General features: G+C 44.7%; 1 protein-coding gene across 1 annotated transcript in view; it reads right to left on the minus strand.

Annotated features, from left to right (window-relative positions):
• Positions 1 to 10,646, minus strand: part of agpat4 (1-acylglycerol-3-phosphate O-acyltransferase 4 (lysophosphatidic acid acyltransferase, delta)) — a 180,816-nt gene extending 170,170 nt beyond the window's left edge. Inside the window, exon 1 of the mRNA XM_072581204.1 lies at positions 10,563 to 10,646. The gene's annotated coding sequence lies outside the window, so the exon portion shown is untranslated. The remainder of the gene's footprint in view (positions 1 to 10,562) is intronic.
• Positions 10,647 to 15,174: the final 4,528 nt, after the last annotated feature.

The raw sequence follows: 15,174 nt of genomic DNA on the forward strand, positions 1-15,174 counted from the left end.
ACGAGCCATTGGGAAAGTTCAACTTAGAAACGAGAATGGATTATTGGCGAATTCAACTTGCCACTTGCTTCAGTAGACCTCCATCTTGCCCACAGACTGCAGAGCAGGCATGATTCACTGACATCAGCCACACATACTCCTTCAACCACTGACATTAACATTCCATTTTTAGGAAGTAATTGCTGGAAGCAAGTTGACCATCCTCAGCTGAACCTTCCGTGTTCAGAGGGTGGAGGTGGAGAGGCCAGCCACCTCCACAGTCCCTTGAGGGGAAATTGTTAAGCATGTGATCCTTCATTCAGCTGTATGCTTCATGGCACCATCTTGTCTCCTTGTGACTCATGCAACGCCTTGCGTCCCACTCACATGTGCTTTCAACCCTGAGAATCATCGCATGGGGTGATAAGGTCTGCATATTATTGACTGTCCAGCAGCCTCTGAGGGTGTTGGGCCTGTCTCTGTATAGCACCTGCCAATTTGTCCATCAAGGCAGACAAATGGTCGCAGGCTTGGCTACATTGTTACATCACCTGGGTGATAATGGGAAATATGTTCCAGGACTAGCTGTGTCGTTCCAGCTTCTCTGCTGTGAGGGTTATCATTTTCTGTCTGCCTGCCGCTGCTTCTCTTCCTTGTTCATCTGGATGAGATCACCATCACTAAGACTACAAGGTCATCTCCTGCTAGGGGCTCAGCAGGTGCCTGATCTCTGACTGCCAGTGGCCTGGGTGTTTCTCCCTCACCCATCTATGTAGTAGCTGGTGTGTGGAGCTCACTATGCGCCCTTATACAGTCCACAGGAATGTTGCCATCTCTGCTGCTAGATGGTCCGTGAGCCAATGTGAACAGCGGTCCCTCTAATACGTTGCATGGGGAGGTCAAGGACCATTCCTCTGTGGGAGATGGATTGTCATTAGGAGGATGGATGCAAATGTAAGACACATGAGGCAGACAACAATGCGATCATTGGCTAGTAGTAGTGTTCAGGTCATTTTAATTTCTGCCTGGTTTCAGGTGTCAGGACAGAGATGTCTCCACATCCCTGCAGGAGCGGTCCATGTTCTCCTGCATAGGCAAGTATTCTTTCCTCCAAAGGCATGAGGACAGAGATACCTGGTGTCACAGCATCTGTCCAATGTTGCACAGGTATTTTATGGGATGTCTTCTCCTGTAATGTCATAAAGGAGCTGAATGAGTAAGTGGGTGGCATAGCTATTCAGGCTGGTGAGTATTGGGTAAGGCTGATGAGGTGTTCTGAGGGAGTGAGGAGCAGTGCAAAGGGCATGTGGTGTTAGTGGTATGAGAATTTTTGAAATAATTAGACTGGGTGAGGGAAGGTGTTGCATGCAATAGAGAGGGCAGCAGAGCAATGGCATTAGTGGGAGGTGAATGTGGTGGCACAGATAAGTATGAAGTAGAAGAGAGCAGAATACTTCTTTCACTCTGGCAGAGAAGATAAGATCATTGGCCATCTTCCTGCACTGCTTCCTGGTTGTCCTCATCCTGAAGATGGCGCTGACCTGAGTAGTGAGACAATGCTGCCACTTTAACAAGGTTATGTTGTCCTTGGTTATTTTCAAGATGGTTTCGTAAAGGCAGAGGTTCTGATATGTCTGGAAATGGCTCCTTGAAAACAGTGGCATGTGAGTGGCCAGTTCTCTCAGTTCAGGTTTTTTTTAGTTTGATCTGTTTTTAGCAGGAAGTCAAAAAGCTACTGGGGATGTGGAGAAGCAGCTACAGTGAAAAGAAGTTTCATGTTTCAACAGAGGTCTTGCTTGAACTTTCTCTCAGAAAACCCTGCCTGTAAGAACCTGTGTTTGAATTTACCTTTTGCCAAGGATTGTTTGCTAAGGGATGTTGCAGGGATTGGAACAACTTCATTAAGGTGCAATATCGTGTTGGTTGGGTGATCAAATAAGTAAATTTATTCTAAATTCTGTTTTCTTTTATTTGTGTCTCATCCATCATGTTTAAGCTGAGTGATTTGACCAGGTGCATCACTCTTGAAATATCCACTTTACATTAGCCTAAAAAAGAATAAAAAGTTAGCCTCCTGGGCTACCTTCTTGAAACATTTTTAGGGGATCTGGCCTGATTCATAAAGGTGGTGATCTCCAACCAGGCTGGCATGGATTGTGGCCTCCTCTGCTGGTCCTCCTAGAAGGGGACTCCTCTTCCCTTCGGTAAAAACAATGACTGCAGATGCTGGAAACCAGATTCTGGATTAGTGGTGCTGGAAGAGCACAGCAGTTCAGGCAGCATTCAAGTAGCTTCGAAATCGACGTTTCGGGCAAAAGCCCTTCATCAGGAATAAAGGCAGTGAGCCTGAAGTGTGGAGAGATAAGCTAGAGGAGGGTGGGGGTGGGGAGGAAATGGGTGAGTGGGGGAGGGGATGAAGGTGATAGGTCAAGGAGGAGAGGGTGGAGTGGATAGGTGGAAAAGAAGATAGGCAGGTAGGACAAGTCCGGACAAGTCATGGAGACAGTTACTGAGCTGGAAGTTTAGAACTAGGGTGAGGTGGGGGAAGGGGAAGTGAGGAAACTGTTGAAGTCCACATTGATGCCTTGGGGTTGAAGTGTTCCGAGGTGGAAGATGAGGCGTTATTCCTCCAGGCGTCTGGTGGTGAGGGAGCGGCGGTGAAGGAAGCCCAGGACCTCCATGTCCTCGGCAGAGTGGGAGGGGGAGTTGAAATGTTGGGCCACGGGGTGGTGTGGTTGATTGATGTGGGTGTCCCGGAGATGTTCCCTAAAGCGCTCTGCTAGGAGGCGCCCAGTCTCCCCAATGTAGAGGAGACCGCATCAGGAGCAACGGATACAATAAATGATATTAGTGGATGTGCAAGTAAAACTTTGATGAATGTGGAAGACTCCTTTAGGGCCTTGGATAGAGATGAGGGAGGAGGTGTGGGCGCAGGTTTTACAGTTCCTGCGGTGGCAGGGGAAAGTGCCAGGATTGGAGGGTGGGTTGTTTGGGGGCGTGGACCTGACCAGGTAGTCGCAGAGGGAACGGTCTTTGCGGAAGGCGGAAAGGGGTGGGGAGGGAAATATATCCCTGGTAGTGGGGTCTTTTTGGAGGTGGCAGAAATGTCGGCGGATGATTTGGTTTATGCGAAGGTTGGTAGGGTGGAAGGTGAGCACCAGGGGCATTCTGTCCTTGTTATGGTTGGAGGGGTGGGGTCTGAGGGCGGAGGTGCGGGATGTAGACGAGATGTGTTGGAGGGCTTCTTTAACCATGTGGGAAGGGAAATTGCGGTCTCTAAAGAAGGAGGCCATCTGGTGTGTTCTGTGCTGGAACTGGTCCTCCTGGGAGCAGATCCGGCGGAGGCGGAGGAATTGGGAATACGGGATGGCATTTTTGCAAGAGGTAGGGTGGGAAGAGGTGTAATCCAGGTAGCTGTGGGAGTCGGTGAGTTTGTAAAAAATGTCAGTGTCAAGTCGGTCGTTATTAATGGAGATGGAAAGGTCCAGGAAGGGGAGGGAGGTGTCAGAGATGGTCCAGGTAAATTTAAGGTCAGGGTGGAATGTGTTGGTGAAGTTGATGAATTGCTCAACCTCCTCGCAGGAGCACGAGGTGGCGCCAATGCAGTTATCAATGTAGCGGAGGAAGATGTGGGGAGTGGTGCCGGTGTAATTACGGAAGATCAACTGCTCTACGTAGCCAACAAAGAGACAGGCATAGCTGGGGCCCATACGTGTGCCCATGGCTACCCCTTTGGTCTGGAGGAAGTGGGAGGATTCAAAGTAGAAATTGTTAAGGGTGAGGACCAGTTCAGCCAAACGAATGAGAGTGTCTGTGGAAGGGTACTGTTGGGGACGTCTGGAGAGGAAAAAAACGGAGGGCTTGGAGGCCCTGGTCATGGCGGATAGAGGTGTAGAGGGATTGGATATCCATGGTGAAGATGAGGCATTGGGGGCCAAGGAAACGGAAGTCTTGGAGGAGGTGGAGGGTGTGGGTGGTGTCTCAAACATATATGGGGAGTTCCTGGACTAGGGGGGGATAGTGTCGAGGTAGGTAGAGATGAGGTCAGTGGGGCAGGAGCATGCTGAGACAATGGGTTGGCCAGGGTGGTCAGGCTTGTGGATCTTGGGAAGGAGGTAGAACCGGGCAGTGCGGGGTTCCCGGACTATGAGGTTGGAAGCTGTGGGTGGGAGATCTCCTGAGGTGATGAGGTTCTGTGTGGTCTGGGAGATGATGGTTTGGTGATAGGGGGTGGGGTCATGGTCGAGGGGGCAGTAGGAAGAGGTGTCCTCGAGTTGATTTTTGGCTTCAGCGGTGTAGAGGTCAGTGCGCCAGACTACCACTGCGCCCCCTTTATCTGCTGGCTTGATGGTGAGGTTGGGATTGGAGCAGAGGGATTGGAGGGCTGTGCGTTGTGAGGTTGAGAGGTTTGAGTGGGGGAGGGGGGTCGACAGGTTGAGGCAGTTAATGTCCTGGCGGCAGTTGGAAATGAAGAGGTCGAGGGCAGGTAATAGGCCAGTGCGGGGTGTCCAGGTGGATGCAGTGTATTGGAGGTGGGTGAAGGGGTCCTCGGAAGGTGGGCGGGAGTCCTGATTGTGAAAGTAAGCTCGGAGGCGGAGGCGACGGAAGAATTGTTCGACATCACGGCGTGTATTAAATTCATTGATGCGTGGACGGAGGGGGATGAAGGTGAGTCCTTTGCTGAGGACTGATCGTTCATCCTCAGTGAGGGGGAGGTCTGGGGGGATGGTGAAAACTCGGCAGGGCTGGGAGCTAGGATCTGGTGTGGGTGTAGAGCTGGGAGTGGGGGCGGAACCTGTAACTGGAGTGGGTGTGATGGTGGGGGGAATGGGGGTGGAGTCATGAGCAGGGGTAGTGTTCCCCTTGGGGTTCTGGGGGGGTGGGGATAGTGACAGTGGGGTCTGTGGGGGGCATGTCAGCAGAATGCAGGTAAGTGGCGCTGGTGGGGGCGGAAGTGGTGGTGACCACGGCAGTAGGGGTGGCGGGAGTCACTGAGCATGTGGCATCAGCGATGATGTGAAGGGCAGAAGTGATGTCAGGTGTGATGCATGAGGAATTGTGAGGGGTGGAAGTGGTTGTGGGAGTGGCCATGATGGGGTGGAAGTGACATCATCAATCAGCGTGGGGGTGGTAGCTGACTACCCTATCCACAAGGACCTCCCAGGTCTCTCTCAAAGAAGCAAGTGTCAGGCTCCCAACCTCTGCCATATTTCCTCACCCCTTCCACAACTGAGCAGTACAGCTTCCTGCAGGTGCACAGAGGGTTGGAAGATGGTGTGACCACAAGGAATGATGGTCCGAGGGAGGACCTCTGCTGAGTGGTGGGTTGCTATAGTAATGACATAAAGTCATAGTCATAGAGTCATGGAGATGTACATCATGGAAACAGACCCTTCGGTCCAACTTGTCCATGCATGCCAATTAGCTATCCCAACCCAATCTAGTCCCACCTGCCAGCTACCAGCCCATATTTCTCCAAACCATTCCTATTCACATACCCATCCTGATGCCTTTTAAATGTTGCAATTGTACCAGCCTCCACCACTTCTTCTGGCAGCTCATTCCACACATGCACCACCCTCTGTGTGAAAACAATTGCCCCTTAGGTCCCTTTTATATCTTTCCCCTTTCACCCTAAACCTAAGCCCTTTAGTTCTGAACTCCCTCACCCCAGGAAAAAGACCTTGTCTATTTATCCTATCCATGCCCCTCATGATTTTATAAACTCCTATAAGGTCACCCCTCAACCTCCGAGGCTCCAGTGAAAACAGCCCTACCCTCTTCAACCTTTCCCTATAGCTCAAGTACTCCAGCCTTGGCAACATCCTTGTAAATCTTTTCTGAACCCAAGATGGGGCAGAAATTGGATGTAATTCTTACCATGAGGGCTCAAGTGGCAATTACTGTTGTGAGTTTGGTAAGTTACAATGAGAAAACTCACAGCCAGGAATTGAGGCAGGAATTACTCTGCAGATCTTTACAAGACTCACAATTTGCTAAAAGACCATAGGAATCAGTCCATAGTGTGACTTCCATGCTTACTGATATTGTGGGTACATTACATGACTGTGTCACGATACATATTCCCCATTGCACTGACTCCATCACAGAGTGACTTCTGAAGGTGAGGTGAGGAGTCTTATACTAGAATGTCACGTGTTGCAATGCTACCTAGCTATCTAAAAGGTACATTGCCTTTCTGGGATCTGTGCAAAAATACAATAGGACAGCTTTTCACCAAGTGTGACATCAAGGAGCTCAGACAAAATTGAAGTCGATAGGAATCAAGGGGAAGATTTCCACCAGTTGGAGTCACACACATGAAGGAAGGTTGTTGTGGTTATTGGAGGGGTCATCTTCTCTCCAGGATGTTGCAGCATGAGTTCCTCAAGGTTTGGTCCCAGCTCTAATAATCTTCAGCTTCATCAATAACCTTCCTTCCTACAGCAGGTCAGGAAGTGTGGAACTTCACTGATGGTTACATAGTGTTCAATACCATATGTAACTCCTCAGATACTAAAGAAGCCCACACCGTATGCTGCTAAATAGCAAGTAGACTGTGTCCATTAAGAGAGAATCTAACCATCTACCTTTGGCATGTAATGGCATTAGCATCACTGAACCCCACAGTACCAACTAAGTAAGGGTTACCATTGATCAGAAACAGATCTGTACTAGAAATATTATGGCTACAAGATTATGCCAGAGACTGGATTAGAGACATAGTTATTAACATATCTGATTAAAACTATCTATACCTCTCCTCTGAAACTGGTGCAATGGTTATGTCAGTGGTCTAGTAATCCAGAGATTCAAGCTAATACTCTGGGCACATGGGTTCAGCTCCTACCACAGCAGCTGTTGTAACTTAAGGGCCTTGTGGTGCAATGCTAGTGTCCCTATTGCTGAACCAGGAGGTCTGGGCTCAAGTCATACTTGCCCCAGAGATGTGTCATATGTGTCCAAAAGGTTGATTAAAAATAACTAAAAGGGCACTTAGAATATTGTAACATGATTGATGGTGGTTAACAGATTTACGAAAGAAAATCATGTGTGATCAGTGTTTGGTCCTCAGCTATTCAGTGTAAGTATTCACTTCAGTAAGGAGACTAGGTGTAACATTTCTAAGTTTGCTGTAATATAAAGGTAAATGGGAAAGTAAATGGTGAGGAAAATGCAAAGAGGCTGCAGAAGGATATAGACAAGTTTGGTGAGTGGGCAGAAATGTCCTCTTTGGTCAGAAAAATAAAACCATTTTCTTTTTGAATGGTGAAAGGCAAGGAAATGTTTGTATTCAAGTGGACTAAGGTGTCCCTGTGGATAAAGCAAAGAACGTTTACATATGGATACAATTAAGCAAATCAAAAGATAAATGCTATGTTAGCTTTTGCTGAATTGTAAGAATTAAAAATGATCTTTCTTCACAGAACCCTGGAGTACACTGCATTTTTGATTTGCTTCCTGAAGGGCAGATTGTTCTAGACTTAAGCCAGGCCGGTTCCTAAGCTGAGTGGATTACTTCGTAAGGAGAGATATATAAAATTTTTAAAAGGCATGGTCAGCTATATATTGAGAAAATGTTCCATAGACTGGAAAATCTAGGGCAGAGGGTCGCAATCTGAGAATAAGGGGTTAGCCACTATGATTGAGTTAAGGGAAAATTTCTTATTTCAAATGGTTGTGATTCAGTAAGATTCTCTACATAAAGGAGTTGTGGATGTTCATTTTTTGAGTATATTCAAGTCAGAGGTCAGTAGACTTTTAGGGCAAAACTGTAGGCAGAATTAAAATAGATGATTGGCCATGAACTTCTGCAATGTTGATGCAGACTCAAGGGTCCAAATGGCCTAATCATGTTTCCTAAGTTCTCATGTTGTTGTGGGACTTGGTGTGAGTTAAAACATGGGAAACAGAATTTTCGTTCACCTTAAGTTTATGTTGATAGGTCAGAGTGTGGGAGTGCATAGGATTAGTCAAGTCTAGAGACAACAAAAGTAGAGATGAGTGTTTCAGCAACTGAGGTACTGAGATAGGGGTTGAGTCAGGTGATGCTATAGAGGTTGAAATGGGCAGTCTTAGTGGGGTTTTGAAGCTATGATTGGAAACTGATCTCATGGTCAAACATGATGATAGTGTCAAGAATAGACAAGTTCACCATCACATAGTGGAAAATAGGAAGGATGAGGTCAATGCTAGGCAACAGAATTTGTGGTGGAACTGAACACAACTGCTTTAGTAGTCCCATTTTTCTGTTTTCTTTGCTGAAAATTTCTGTTCATTTAGTACTGCACATTTTCAGCATTCTGACAATTTAGAGACAGTGGAGGGGCCAGAAAAGTTGGTTGATGTAAGATGAAACAGGTATCACCAACATTCAAGCAGAAACTGACAAGGTGGGCAGAATTTTACAGGGGGATGAGCTGCTCCCACCCTCTCCAGAAGGCAGGTTGGCAACCAGTCAGCAGACTGATAAGAATCTCGTCCTCAGCCAGCCATATCATGGCATGGACAGTGTATTATTGAATGAGATGTTAATAAGCTCAATTGGGGTGTGTTACCAAACACCCCGAGACCTTGGAATGCAGGTGTACATTTCCTTAAAGGTGAAGTCACAGGTAGACAGGTTAGTGAAGAAGATGCTTAATACACTATACTCAGTGGGCTATATATGTCATTGGTTAGGCCAGTACAATTATACATTTAAAAGGCACCTGGATGGGTATATGAATAGGAAGGGTTTCAAGGGATGTGGGCCAAATGGAACTAGATTATAGAATCCCTATACTGTGGAAACAGGCCCTTCAGCCCAACAAGTCCACACCAACACCCTGAAGGGTAATCTAACCAGACCATTCCCCCTACCTTATATTTTACCCCTGACTAATGCACCGAACCTACATATCCCTGAACACTATGGGGAATTTTAGCATGGCCAATTCACCGAACCTGCACATCTTTGTACTGTGGGAGGAAACTGGAGCACCCAGAGGAAACCCACACAGTCACGTGGAGAATGTGCAAACTCCACACAGACAGTCGCCCAAGGCTGGAATCGAACCCATGTCCTTGGTACTGTGGGGCAGCAGTGGTAACCACTGAGCCACTTGCTGCCCTAGTTTAAGGTATTGGGTCAGCATGAATGATTTGGATCAAAGGGTCTGTTTCCATGCTGTACAACGCTATAACCATAAGCATTGATTTTTGTTTTAGATATTGTGGACTAGCTGAAATTTCACCATCAGGTGATGTATACTTCTCACTTATCGTTGTGCAATACACCAACTCTATCCCCGGTGGGAAATTCCAGAATACACTGGAACTGACAGGGAACTGGATCAACTTTCCAGTTGATTCAGCACTCACCTCTCCCTGAGCTGTAGCAATGCTGCTTGTCTTGTAAACAAAACATAACTAATTTGAATTTTAATGCAACTCCAAGAAGTATAATGTTGAAAATCTTTGTTGAATAAACATCAACTACTGGATTTGGGATAAACAAACTATATTAGAAATGCCATCTTAATTACATTAAACTGAACCTTGACAAAAATTGCACAATTTTTTATCCATTTATTATTCACCAGTGTTATTAAAAATAGAAGTTCCTGCAAATTCTGCACTCCTTGAAGAACTGGAATCCAGCACCTTATCAGTCAAGCAACTCTTTATGTTAGGTCATTACGAGGTAGTAACCTATCATAATATTCAAAAGTTATTTTACTACCATATAATTTGCATTCAAATCCCTCAGCTCAGATATTTAAACAGACTTACAGTCCAACTGCCACTGTAGACTTAACAAATTGTAGTCACAGTCATTAGTATTCACTCAAAAAAACTTGCTGTGTCCCTTATAGGAATGAAAGGATCTCATTTATCTTCCAAACAGATACAGCTGTACTTGTCACATAATTTACATAAATAAACATTTTTTCACCTTTCTTCTGTATTGGGCAGTGCAATGAAAGGCAGGTTTGGGACTTTTTCTGTGACCCATATTTTCAGCGTATTGGACCAATTTTGCTGTTGCTAGGTCTGAACATAGTCATAAAAGAACTGACTTACAGGGAATCAGAAATGATCAACTTTCTGCAGAAACATACATACTACCATTCTGTATACAAAATCTTGTTGGACTTAAATCTACTTTACAGATTTTATTTTTGGAAAATTATAGGGCTTAATTTAACACAGAAAACTTTTCACTGAGAAAGGAGAGCAAAAGTTAAGAGTTCCATAAACTGATCATTGCTGATATAATATTACCCTTGTGGATCCGTGGGGCAACAAACCTGTCCATAATTCTGCTAGGTTGACCAGATTACTGTCTTTTTACCTGCCAGTGTAATGATTGAAACCTTTTCCATGCTGCTTGTGTTCTAGTCTTCCTGCCTCTCTATCATTGTCTCACTGCCATATACATTTCAGAAATTCAGCTTCTGTGTTTCACAGAGGAAGTACAAGTGGCAAAACTGAATCACACAATCATCAGCAAATACAAAATAAAGAAAAAAATCTTGGGAAAGATCTACTCTGTAATTTTAAAGGAGAAACCTACATAATATAATATTAACATTGCTCACCAATTCAGTCTTGTTCCAATTGTTCTGAAAGTTAGGCTGTTGGTATACTTATTTCATGACTTAAAACTAACCTTTGTCCCTTAACTTTATTTAAGGCTTTTGCGTCAATGCAGGAAGAAGATAGCTTCCTTCCTGAAACAGCATCACTTAATTGACTCATGCAATCACCAGTTCTTTAGAGGGTGAATATAAGGAGGAGCTTTCATATAGATTGCAGGGAATTTGACCAGTTTTCTAACTCCAAGTCCCTCCACCATTCAAAGTCCATTCAAGGCTCAGTTAGCTCAGACCATCAGTGGGGCTGGGTCTGAGTTGCGGGAAGTGTTGGTAGGGAGGGGTTAGCATATTTTGTATTTCCACGTTAAGTGTGGGGATTCAGCAGAAGTCTTCCCCACCCAATTTTCTATTCACTTTCCCTACTGTACCTTGAGCTTTCAGATGGTGCAATAAAGGAAATGCTGAGCAATCCATCTGTGCAATAACTGTACGATATTGTGAACATAATTCTCATTTTTGTTTTAGTCTCATATCTGAACATTGGGTAAAGTGGCTCAGCTGTTATGATACTGGATGAATAATCCAGATTTCAAATTCAAAAACTGGGCAGCTGGAGAATTCAAATTTAATTAATTAAATTAAATAAAAATGAGTGACAGTAAACATTAAACCATTGGATTGTAATAACGCGTACCCCAATTATTTTACCAATGTCCTTTAGGGAAGGAAATCTGTTGGTCTCACCTATATGTAAATCCATACCCACAGAAAAGTAGTTGATTCTTAATATACCTTTAACTGGCTCAATCAGTCACTCAATTGCTGCTATGAAAGACTCTAGTTGGAATAAAACTGGAAAGATGACCCAGTCTAATAACCCAATACAATATACAGATAGTGAGGATTGCCAATGTTGGAGATCAGAGTCTAGATTAGAGTGGTGCTGGAAAAGCACAGCAGGTCAGGCAGCATCCAAGAAGCAGGAAAACTGACATTTCGGGCAAAAGCCCTTCAGCCCTTGCATCTAGCAATGTCCTCTCCACTAACATCTGAGGATGTATGCCAAATTGAAAGAGCTGTCCCACAGGTCAATCAGGTATTAACTTGACATTGGCTTATCCACAGAATCATACTTTTTAGCCAATATACCAGACCTCTGCATCACGAGAGAATGCCCCATCCCACGACAAATCCACCAGATGAAATGGTACAATCATATACAATCAGGAGGTAGTGGCTCTATAAATCCTCAACCTTGACTTTGGAGCCTCATAGCATCACCAACAAGAAAACTTCCTGCTAGCTATCACCAACCATCCAACCCGGAATTCTGGGTAATCCAAGTTGTAAGATGGGAAACAAATTGTGACTGCAAGAGCTGCTCCTTTTTTGAGGTATTTTCAGTGTTGGAGCTGATTTCCTTGGATTCTAGGAGCAGTCATAACAGTTTTCTAAGCTGTTGTTTTGGAACTTTGGGATGATTACAAAATTTAAAAGGCATTTGGATTGGTATATGAATAGGAAGGGTTTAAAGGGATATGAGCCAAATGCTGGCAAATGAGACCAGATTAATTTAGCCTTAACTACGTCACTGGGCAGGGAATTCCATAGATTTACAACCCTCTGGGTGAAGTTCCTTCTGAATTCAGTCCTAAATCTGCTCCCCCTAATTTTGAGGCTATGCCCTCTTGTCTTCTTTTCACCTGCCAGTGGAAACATCCACTCTACTACTCTCTTATCTGTTTCTTTCATAATTTTACATGTTTCTTTAAGATCCCCCCCTCATTCTTCTAAATTCCAAGGAATATAATCCCAGCCTACTCAGTCCATCCTCATTAGCCAACCCCCTCAACTCTGGAATCAACCTAATGAACCTCCTCTGCAACCCCACTAATGCCAGTACATCTTTTCTCAAGTAAGGAGACCAAATCTGCACACAGTACTCCAGGTATGGCCTCACCAGCACTCTGTACAGCTGCAACGTAATCTCCCTGCTTTTAAACTCAATCCCTTTACAGGTGGGGACACCTCCCACCATGTATGCGGCGAGTACTCATGTGACTCTGCTAGCGCGATCTGTCTCATAAGCTGCAGGCAAAGATGCCCTGAGGCATGGTACATTAGCAAGACCAAACAAACGTTACAACTACGGATGAATGGACACTGCGCAACAATCACCTGGCAGGAGTGTTCCCTCCCAGTCGAGGAACACTTCAGCGGTCCAGGACATTTTGCCTTGGACCTTCGGGTGATTTTGGGAAAGGCGGACTTTGGGACAAGCAACAATGCATAGTAGCTGAGCAGAAGCTGATAGCAAAATTTGGTACCCATGGGAATGGCATCAACTGGGGCCTTGGGTTCATGTCACACTACAGGTGACCCCACTGAACGACACACACACATGCGCAGACCCTCTCTTGTACGCAAGCTCTCTCTCATATGTAAACACATATACTCCCCGCACTCACACCAACACACGCACCGTCTCACACATACCCCATCACATACATACTGACACACACACTTAACCAAGCTTACACACACTCTGTCACGTACACTCACACCCACATGCATACACTCACATGCATACTCAATCTGTCGCTCCTACATGTGCACACATATAAGCTTATGGGGTGAATTTGTCTTCGCAGAATTACATTTTATTTTGCTGAAAAACTGCATGAATCATGTAAAGCTCTGTAAAACTGCAGAAGGTTTGTTAGTCTGACATAGCATTGGGACACAGACAGACTTCACACTTATTTAAAAAGCTGAGCGATCTTGAGAATGTAATTTGAAGTAATGTAATCTGGGATTTACATTTCAAAGAACAGAAACCAGCATATCCCATTATAAAAGATGAAAGTTTTAATTTAAGTTTGTTTACATTATCACATCTCCATGACACTGGACTCCTTTGCCTATAAGGTCTGATCTTAATCTCCACAACCACCTGATGAAAGAGTGGGCACTCCGAAAACTAGTGCTTACAAACAAACCTGTTGCACTATAACCTGGTGTTGTGTGATTTTAAACTTTGTCCACCCCAGTCCAACACCAGCACCTCCAAGTCATATCCCTTTGGAAGGACAAAATTCCATTTGCCTTCTTAATTACCTGTTGTACCTGCTGACCAACCTTCTGTGCACAAGGACACCCAGCTCCCTCTGCACAGCAGCATGCTGCAATTTTTTACCATTCAAGTAAGAGTCCCTTTAACTGTTATTCCTACCAAAATGGATTACTTCAATATTGTACTCCATTCCCCAGATCTTTGCCCATCATTTAAACTATCAATGTCTCTTTGTAAAGTTTCACAGTCCTCTGCACACTTTGCTCTACCACTCATCTTAGTGTCATTCGTATTCTTTGACACACTAAATGTGGTGCTCAATTCCAAATCATCTATGTGAATTGTGAATAATTGCAGTCGTGACACTGAACTTTGAGGAACACCACTAGTCACTGATTGCCAACTAGAAAAACATTCATTTCATAGAATCCCTAAAGTGTGAAATAAGCCATTCGGCCCAACAAGTCCACACTGATCCTCTAAAAGATAACCCAACCAGACCCATTCCCCCTAACCTACCACTCTACATTTACCCATGACTAATACACCTAACCTACACATCTCTGAACAATTTAGCATGGCCAATTCCCCTAACTTGCACATCTTTGGACTGTGGGAGGAAGCTGGAGCACCCAGAGGAAACCCACAAAGATAGAGGGAGAATGTGCAAACTCCACACAGACAGTAACCCAAGGCTGGAATCGAACCTAGATCCCTGGCACTGTGAGGCAGCAGTGCTAACCACTGAGTCATCGCGTTGCATTTATCCGCACTCTTTGCTTCCTATTAGTCAACCAATCCTTCATCTATGCTAATACATTGCCCGTAACACCTTGCATCTTTATCTTATGCAGCAGCCTTTTGTGCAGCACCTTGTTGAATGCCTTTTGGAAATCTAGATACACCACATCTACTGGGTCCTTGTTGTCCACCGCGCTCGTAATATTTTCATAGAATTCTAGTAGATTAGTTAAGCAGAATTGCCCTTCATGAACCCATGCTGCATCTGCCCAATGGGACAATTTCTATCTAGATGCCTTGCCATTTCTTCCTTGATTAAAGCTCAAGCATTTTTCCCAATACAGAAGTTAAGCTAATCAGGCTATAATTCCCATCTTTTATCTACCTCCTTTTTTAAACAGTGGTGTCACATATGCTGTTTTTCAATCTGCTGGAACTCCCCCAGAGTCCAGTGAATTTTGGAAAATTACTGCAAGTTCATTTGCTACTTCTCCCGCCATCTCTTTTAGTACCCTGGGATGCATTCCATCAATGCTGGGAGACTTTTATGCCCTTAGTTCCATTACCTTGCCCAACACTACCTCTTTCGTGATAATGGTTGTTTGAAGGTCTCACCTACCTTCCTCTCTATGTCAATTACTGGCATGTTAGTCATGTCTTCCGCTGTGAAGACCGAAACAAAATACCTGTTTAATGCCTCGGCCATGTCCTCCTATCCCATTACTAAATCCCCCGTCTCATCCTTTAAAGGACCAATATTTATTTTAGCCACTCTTTATCGCTTTGTTTATTTATAGAAAA

This window comes from Chiloscyllium punctatum, chromosome 11 (assembly GCF_047496795.1).
Source record: "Chiloscyllium punctatum isolate Juve2018m chromosome 11, sChiPun1.3, whole genome shotgun sequence".
NCBI lineage: Eukaryota > Metazoa > Chordata > Chondrichthyes > Orectolobiformes > Hemiscylliidae > Chiloscyllium > Chiloscyllium punctatum.